Source organism: Pan paniscus, chromosome 3, assembly GCF_029289425.2.
Source record: "Pan paniscus chromosome 3, NHGRI_mPanPan1-v2.0_pri, whole genome shotgun sequence".
In the NCBI taxonomy this organism is placed as follows: Eukaryota; Metazoa; Chordata; class Mammalia; order Primates; family Hominidae; genus Pan; species Pan paniscus.
The window spans coordinates 167,967,064-167,976,385 of record NC_073252.2 but is presented as its reverse complement, the minus strand read 5'-3'; the positions used below and the strand labels follow the sequence as shown (position 1 = coordinate 167,976,385).

General features: G+C 44.4%; 1 pseudogene; it reads left to right on the top strand.

Moving 5' to 3' along the window:
- Nucleotides 1-1,756: 1,756 nt before the first annotated feature.
- LOC129397708 (uncharacterized) lies at nucleotides 1,757-2,476 on the top strand (annotated as a pseudogene).
- Nucleotides 2,477-9,322: the final 6,846 nt, after the last annotated feature.

Below are 9,322 nucleotides of genomic sequence, written 5' to 3'. Positions count from 1 at the left end.
AGGCAGAAAGCTGTCATCCCGAACTCCTCCCATTAGCTGGTTGAGATCATGGCGCAGCCAGAAGTCTCTACTCAACAGTCGCCCATGCATGCACCCCTTTCCTTCTGACCCATACCTCCTGGGCCCCAACCATGACTTTTTTGAAAGTGTAGCCCCAAAATTCTCCTTACCTCTGAATCTACTTCCTCTGATCCCTGCCTCCTAGGTACTAATGGTTCAGACTTTCATTTCCTCTCCTAAGTATTAGAGCAAGTTGTATCTCCAAAGGGATCTAAAGAAGCTCTATGCTCTGTCCCTAGGCATCTAGGCTATGAACCCAGGGAATCTTGTCCCTGGTGTCTCTCCCAATTTAGGCATGCAGCTCTCGACATGGGCAGTTATATGAGACCTGTTCCCCACCACCCTTGCCAGGGCCCCAAGTTTGTAAATGGCTAGGAGGATTGCTCTCCCATTGTGTAAGATGCTCTCCTCCCCTGATTTCTACCCAGCTTACCCCTCAGCAATACAATCTCCAAGCCTTGGCTCCTTGGCCAGGGCCTTAGAACTGATGGCCCAGTACTTTAACAACTGGAAATGGGTCTATGACAACATAATAGATCAGGATGAAAGTGAATTGAGTAAGTCAAGGAGAGAAGAGATAGAGAGAGAGAGAGAGAGACATAGAGAGAAAAGAGAAGGAGAGAGAGAAAAAGAGATAGAGTAGTAAAGAAAAAACAGTGTGCCCTATTCCTTTAAAAGCCAGGGTAAATTTAAAACCTATAATTGATAATTGAAGGTCATCTCCATGACCCTGTAACACTCCAATACTACCTTGTCATGTAAACAATGGCATAGCCTGAAAACACTGAAACCACTGACAACCAGTAGCCTTCCTATCAAAAATCCTTAACCCAGGAACCTGCAGATGGCCCAAATGCATTCAATCTGTAGTGGCAACTGCTTTGCTAAAGGAAGAAAGTAGAAAAGTAACTTTTAGAGGAAACCTCATTGTGAGCACACCTCACCAGTTCAAAATTATTCTAAGTCAAAAAAGCAAAAAGGTAGCTTACTAACTCAAAAATCTTAAAGTATGGGGCTATTCTGTTAGAAAAAGGTGATTTTACATTAACCACTGAAAAATCCCTTAACCTAGCAGATTTCCTAACAGGGGATTTAAATCTTAATTACCATACAAAGGTACCACCAGACCTAAGAGGAACTCCCTTCAGGACAGGAAGATACATGGCTCCTCCCAGTGATTGAGAAAAAAAACCACAATGAGTATTCAGTAATTGATAGGGAGACTCTTGTGGAAACAGAGTTAGGAAAATTGCCTAATAATTGGTCTGCTCAAATGTGCAAGCTGTTTGCACTCAGCCAAGCCTTAAAGTACTTACAGAATCAAAAAACTCTATCTCAATCCTTACTCAATCCTTACTCAAAATCCTTACTACACCCTCTCTGAAACAAATTTGCATAAGAACTGTTGTTTATGGGAATGCATATTGATAGGGCAGCTGGGTTGTTATGAAATACTCAGGAACACAGCCCAGCTCTAGAACTCACCCCTGAGTGCAAAGGCAATGTTGGGCAAGCTGGTAAAGGACCACTAGAATCCAGCAGCCTAGACCCCTTTCTTTGTGGTTCAGAAAGGCGGGAAAACATGTGCGGGACTGCTACATCAGTGAGTGTAAGTAATCCAATAAGCAAAGGTCCATGGGTGGTTATGCACCCTGGAAAGAAATAAGCATTAGGACCATAGAGGATGCTCTAGGACTAATGCTCATTGGAAAATGACTAGGGGTGCTGGCATCCCTATGTTTTTTTTTTCTCAGATGGGAAACATTCTCCCTGTGGCAAAAATGCCCCTAAGATGTATTCTGGAGAATTCAGCCCAGTCAGAGTGCATGTACCTTTTTCCCTGTCAGACTTAAAGCAAATTAAAATAGACCTAGGTAAATTCTCAAACAACCCTGATGGCTATATTGATGTTTTACAAGAGTTAGGACAATCCTTGAATCTGACATGGAGAGATATAATGTTACTGCTAGATCAGACACTAACCCCAAATGAGAGAAGTGCCACCATAACTGCAGCCCGAGAGTTTGGCAATCTCTGGTATCTCAGTCAGGTCAATGATAGGATGACAACAGAGGAAAGAGAACAATTCCCCACAGGCCAGCAGGCAGTTCCCAGTGTAAACCCTCATTGGAATGCAGAATCAGAACATGGAGATTGGTGCTGCAGACATTTGCTAACTTGCGTGCTAGAAGGACTAACAAAAACTAGGAAGAAGCCTCTGAGTTATTCAATGATGTCCACTATAACACAGGGAAAGGAAGAAAATCCCACTGCCTTTCTGGACAGGCTAAGGGAGGCATTAAGGAAGCATACCTCTCTGTCACCTGACTCTATTGAAGGCCAACTAATTTTAAAGGATAAGTTTATCACTCAGTCAGCTGCAGACATTTAAAAAAACTTCAAAAGTCCGCCTTAGGCCTGGAGCAAAACTTAAAAACCCTATTGAACTTGGCAACCTCAGTTTTTTATAATAGAGATCAGGAGGAGCAGGTGGAACAGGACAAACGAGATAAGAAAAAGGCCACTGCTTTAGTCATGGCCCTCAGGCAAGCAGACTTTGGAGGCTCTGGAACATGGAAAGCCTGAGCAAATCGAATGCTTAAGGGCTTGCTTCTAGTACAGTCTACAAGGACACTTTAAAAAAGATTGTTCGAATAGCAATAAGCCACCGTCTCGTCCATGCCCCTTATGTCAAGGGAATCAGTTGGAGGCCCACTTCCCCAGGGGATGAAGTTCCTCTGAGTCAGAAGCCACTAACCAGATGATCCAGCAGTAGGACTGAGGGTGCCCAGTGCAAGTGCCAGCCCATGCCATCACCCTCACAGAGACCCAGGTATGCTTGACCATTGAGGACCAGGAGGTTAACTGTCTCCTAGACACTGGCTCAGCCTTCTCAGTCTTACTCTCCTGTCCCGGACAACTGTCCTCCCAATCTGTCACTATCCAAGGGATCCTAGGACAGCCAGTCACTAGATACTTCTCCCAGCCACTAAGTTGTGACTGCAGAACTTTACTCTTTTCACATGCTTTTCTAATTATGCCTGAAAGCCCCAATCCCTTGTTAGGGAGACACATTCTAGCAAAAGCAGGGGCCATTATACACCTGAACATAGGAGAAGCAACAACTGTTTGTTGTCCCCTGCTTGAGGAAGGAATTAATCCTGAAGTCTGGACAACAGAAGGACAATATGGATGAGCAAAGAATGCCCATCCTGTTCAAGTTAAACTAAAGGATTCTGCCTCCTTTCCCTACCAAAGGCAGTACCCCCTTAGAGCCGAGGCCCAACAAGGACTCCAAAAGATTGTTAAGGACCTAAAAGCCCAAGGCCTAGTAAAACCATGCAGTAGCCCTTGCAATACTCCAATTTTAGGAGTACAGAAACCCAATGGACAGTGGAGGTTAGTACACGATCTCAGGATTATCAATGAGGCCATCGTCCCTCCATTCCCAGCTGTACCTAACCTTTATACTCTGCTTCCCCAAATACCAGAGGAAGCAGAGAAGTTTACAGTCCTGGACCTTAAGGATGCCTTTTTCAGCATCCCCGTACATCCTGACTCTCAATTCTTGTTTGCCTTTGAAGATCCTTTGAACCCAATGTCTCAACTCACCTGGACTGTTTTACCCCAAGGGTTCAGGGATAGCCCCCATCTACTTGGCCAGGCATTAGTCCAAGACTTGAGCCAGTTCTCATATCTGGACACTCTTGTCCTTCGGTACATGGATGATTTATTTTTAGCCACCCGTTCAGAAACCTTGTGCCATCAAGCCACCCAAGCGCTCTTAAATTTCCTCGCCACCTGTGGCTACAAGGTTTCCAAACCAAAGGCTCAGCTCTGCTCACAGCAGGTTAAATACTTAGGGCTAAAATTATCCAAAGGCACCAGAGCCCTCAGTAAGGAATGTGTCCAGCCTATACTGGCTTATCCTCATCCCAAAACCCTAAAGCAACTAAGAGGGTTCCTTGGCATAACAGGCTTCTGCCATATATGGATTCCCAGGTACAGCGAAATAGCCAGGCCATTATATACACTAATTAAGGAAACTCAGAAAGCCAATACCCATTTAGTAAGATCGACACCTGAAGCAGAAGTGGCTTTCCAGGCCCTAAAGAAGGCCCTAACCCAAGCCCCAGTTTTAAGCTTGACAACGGGGCAAGACTTTTCTTTATACGTCACAGACAAAACAGAAATAGCTCTAGGAGTCCTTACACAGGTTCGAGGAACCAGCTTGCAACCCATGGCATACCGAAGTAAGGAAATTGATGTAGTGGCAAAGGGTTGGCCTCATTGTTTATGGCTAGTGGCGGCAGTAGCAGTCTTAGTATCTGAAGCAGTTAAAATAATACAGGGAAGAGATCTTACTGTGTGGACATCTCATGATGTAAATGGAATACTCACTGCTAAAGGAGACTTGTGGCTGTCAGACAACCATTTGCTTAAATATCAGGCTCTATTACTTAAAGGGCCTGTGCTGCGACTGCACACTTGTGCAACTCTTAACCCAGCCACATTTCTTCCAAACAATAAAGACAGAACATAAGTGTCAACAGGTGATTGCTCAAACCTACGCCATTGAGGGGACCTTCTAGAGGTTCCCTTGACTGATCCCTACCTCAACTTGTATACTAATGGAAGTTTCTTTGTAGAAAAGGGACTTCAAAAAGCAGGGTATGCAGTGGTCAGTAATAATGGAATACTTGAAAGTAATCCCCTTACTCCAGGAACTAATGCTCAGTTGGCAGAATAGCCCTCACTCGGGCACTAGAATTAGGAGAAGAAAAAAGGGTAAATATGTATACAGACTCTAAGTATGCTTACCTAGTCCTCCATGTCCACGCAGCAATATGGAGAGAAAGGGAATTCCTAACTTCCGAGAGAACACCTACCAAACATCAGGAGGCCATTAGGAGACTATTCTTGGCTGTACAGAAACCTAAAGAGGTGGCAGTCTTACACTGCTGGGGTCATCAGAAAGGAAAGGAAAGAAAATAGAAGGAAAACGCCAAGTGGATATTGAAGCCAAAAGAGCCACAAGGTGGGACCCTCCATTAGAAAAACTTACAGAAGGACCCCTAGTATGGGGTAATCCCCTCCGGGAAACCAAGCCCCAGTACTCAGCAGAAGAAATAGAATGGGGAAACTCACAAGGACATAGTTTCCTCCCCTCAGGATGGCTAGCCACAGAAGAATGAAAAATACTTTTGCCTGCAGCTAACCAATGGAAATTACTTAAAACCCTTCACCAAAACTTTCACTCTCACTGCACCTCCTCCATGCTGCTGTACTACCAGTAGCTCCCCTTACCAAGATCTTCTATGGAGAATGCGGCTTCCCAGAAATATTGATGCCCCATCGTATAGGAGTTTTTCTAAAGGAACCCCCACTTTCACTGCCCACAGCCACATGCCCCTGCACTTCAGGCCATACATTTCAATCCCTGTATCTTTAACCTCCTTGTTAAGTTTGTCTTTTCCAGAATCGAAGCTGTAAAACTAAAAATCGTTCTTCAAATGGACCCCCAGATGCAGTCCACGATTAAGATCTACTGCGGACCCCTGGACCAGCCTGCTAGCCTATGCTCCAATGTTAATGACATTGAAGGCACTCCTCTCGAGGAAATCTCAACTGCACAACCCCTACTATGCCCCAATTCAGCAGCAAGCAGTTAAGAGCAGTCATCAGCCAACCTCCCCAACAGCTCTTGGGTTTTTCTGTTGAGAGGGGGAACTGAGAGACAGGACTAGCTGGATTTCCTAGGCTGACTAAGAATTCCTAAGCCTAGCTGGGAAAGGTGACCACACCCACCTTGTAAAACTCAGCTCACACCCAACCAATCGGGTAGTAAAGAGGGCTCACTAAAATACAAATTAGGCTAAATCATGAGGTAAAGAAATAGTCAAATCCTATATCGCCTGAGAGCACAGCGGGAGGGACAATGATCAAGATATAAACCTAGGCATTTGAGCAGGGAGCGGCAACCCCCTTTGGGTTCCCTCCCATTTTATGGGAGTTCTGTTTTCACTCTATTAAATCTTGCAACTGAAAAAAAAACAAAAAGAACTTTTAGAAATGTCAATGAGATAGTGAATTAGGAGATCCCAGCCTTGGACCCCCCAACAAAGAACAAATACTGTACCACTATGCTAACAAAAATAACTGAAAAAAATTCAGGAGTCCATTTGAGAAGCGACAGCTATACAGTGAGAGAAGAGAAACCTGAGAATAACCACACAAAAGCATAATTAAAATAGTTTTATTTTACCTGCATCTCCCCCTCTCCCATGTCAGCATTGCTAAGTATGGAGAAAGAATTCTCTGGTTCACAAGTCCCCTTCTCAGAGAAAAGAAGAGTGGGTGAACAACCAGTTCATTCAGCCTTTTGAAACACTTCAAGTGACCAGCTTTAGGCCAGGCATGGTGCCTGACACTTGTAATCTCAGCACTTTGGGAGGCCAGGGTGGAAGAATCACTTGAGACCAGGAGTTCAAGACCAGCCTGGCCAATATAATGAGACCCCTACAAAAAATTAAAAAATTAGCTGAGTATGATGGCACACACTTGTAGTTGTATCTACTTGGGAAGCAGAGGTGGGAAGATCACTTGAATCCAGGAGGTCAAAGTTGCAGTGAGCTATGATTGCCCCACTGTACTTAGGCCTATATGACATGGCAGAGTGAGACCCTATCTCAAAAAAAAAAAAAAAAAAAAGCTTTATTTTTACCCCTCCCAGATTACTAGGAAGACTGGCATAGCAAAGATGTCTGGAGACAGCTAGAAACAAAGAAGGAAAAGGGGGTTATTAGTGTCACCCACACAATGTGAGTCACCACAGTTCCCAGTGGACTCCTCTGCACAGGACTCAAGCAGCTTTCTTTGCTGAGGATCTCAACTGCTGTCATGGCTGCTGTGTACTTCCTGTAGTTTTTATCACCAAGGACCCCACAGCGTTTACTGTTGCAGACCCTGGAAGCTTGCTTAACAAGGAACACCAGCAACTTTCACCAGTGAGAAAACCAACAGCCAGCACAGCCACAGCGGACCCCTTTCAACTTTTTCCACCAAGAACTAAGAATATTTTGCAGTGTACAGGTTCCTGAGATACAATCCCCTTCTGTCTTCCTCCTTCCCAACACTGAAGCTGCCCCAGCTACTGCTGACATGGGCTTCCCAGTCCAAGGATCTAACACATACACCATATACATGCTCACAAATAATCTCCAGGACTCCACCACAGTCCCCAAACCCATCATTCTGTTCATGTCCACAAATGACCCCTACCTTTGGGCTTGTGCATGCCACCAGTCACAGCCCCTACTAGTGAGTATGCATAAGCAGCATACCCTGAACTTGGAAACAAACCTCCAACATGTTGCTTGTGATATGGCTGGAGGCATGCTAGAGCTAGGAAGCTGGTCCCTACAGTCATGCATCTACATGTCTCCAGCTCCAGTCCCTGCAGCTGTGTATATGCATAAAACTGTGTGACCCCTGTCACCCACCCTTACTGACACACACATGCCTATAGTTGGCCACTGCATCTGCACACATGCTTGCAGCTGGCCTCAGCCCCAACAGCTGCATATAAGCACACAACCATTCTTGCCTACCAGTCCTCACCCTCATCACTGAGCTTGCTTCTGGTCCTGCAGCCATGTGCCAGCATGCCACCAGCTCAGGCCCTGCAGCTGTGCAGACACTCACAGATGGCCTGGCCCCTATCACCAACCTGCTGCTTTCTCTTACAATCATATATACACACTGCTAGCTCTGACTTCCATAGCCATATGCACACACACTGTTGGCCCCCGGTGTCATATGTGGACCCAGAGAAAGCTCCAGCTCCTGCACCTAGCCCTGGCCCTTACCACTATGCATGTGCCTGCAACTGGCCCTGCATGGGCCTGTAGCCAGCTCCCACAGCAGAGTGTATGCACACTGTCAGCCCCAGCCCCCACTGTTGTCTGCCATGGCCCCTTGCTGCTGGACGAAGAGGCACCACTGAGGATCCTAACAACCCTCATAGCCATGGCCAACCGGCACCAATTTGCCATCAAGAACTTTGTAGTTCCCAACGTTATGAACCCCAGCTACCTGAGCCAATAAGACACCATGACCCTCTCAGACCTGAAGACACCGAAAGCCTCCATACTTGGTTCCCCATACCACTAGACCCAGTGTAGCATGCTCCCGCCTACCCTTCCTCACCCCAAGTGAAGGTATTTTCTTACCAAAGCCAGTCTATAAAGTCTGGAGTAGGTGACTGCTTCTTCTAACGTGCAAAAAGCTGCTGAAGGCTACAAGGATTATGAATAATCAGGGAAACAACACCACTGAAGGAACATAATAAGCTTCCTGAATTGCCTGAGAAAGAATTAAAATAATTGTTTTAAAGAAGCTAAGTGAGCTACAAGAGAACATGGATAAACAATTTAATAAAATCAAGAAGAAAATACAAGAACAAAATTAGAAGACTGACAAAGAGACACAAAGCATAAAAAAGTGCCAAACTGAAATTTTGCAGGTGAAGAATCCAATAACTGAACTAAAAAAGCAATAGAGAGCCGCAATAGCAGATTAGATCAAGCAAAAGAGAAAATAAGCAAGTTCAAAGACAGATTATTTGAAATCATCCTGTCAAAGGAGAAAAAGAAATGAAAAGCAATGAAGAAATCTTATGTAAATCTATGGACACCATGGGACACCATCAAAGGAGCTAATATTCTAATTATAGGAGTTTCAAAGGAGAAGAGAATGAGAAAAGAATAGAAGCTGTATTTCAAAATAATGCCTGAAAACTTCTCAAATCAGAGGAAGATATGAATATCTAGGTATAGAAAGCTCAAAAGTCTCCAGTCAGATTCAAGCCAAAGAAGACTTCACTTAGACCCATTATAATTAAGTGGTCAAAAATCAAGGATGAGAGAATTTTGGAAGCAACAAGAGAAAAAAAAAACATTACACTCAAGAGAATCTTAATAAGGCTATCAGTGGATTTCTCCACAAAAACTTCGCAAGCCAGGAGAAAGTGAGGTGATAACTCAAAGTGCTAAAACCAAAAAATACTAACCAAATATATCTTACCTGGCAAAGTTGCCCTTCAGAATTGAAGGAGAAATAAACACTTCCCAGAAAAACAAAAGCTGATGGAGTTCATCACCACTAGACCTGCCTGACAAGAAATACTAAAGAAAGTTCTTCCAGCTGAAATGAAAGACCACTAATTATAACATGAAAACATAAAAGTATAAAACTCACAGGT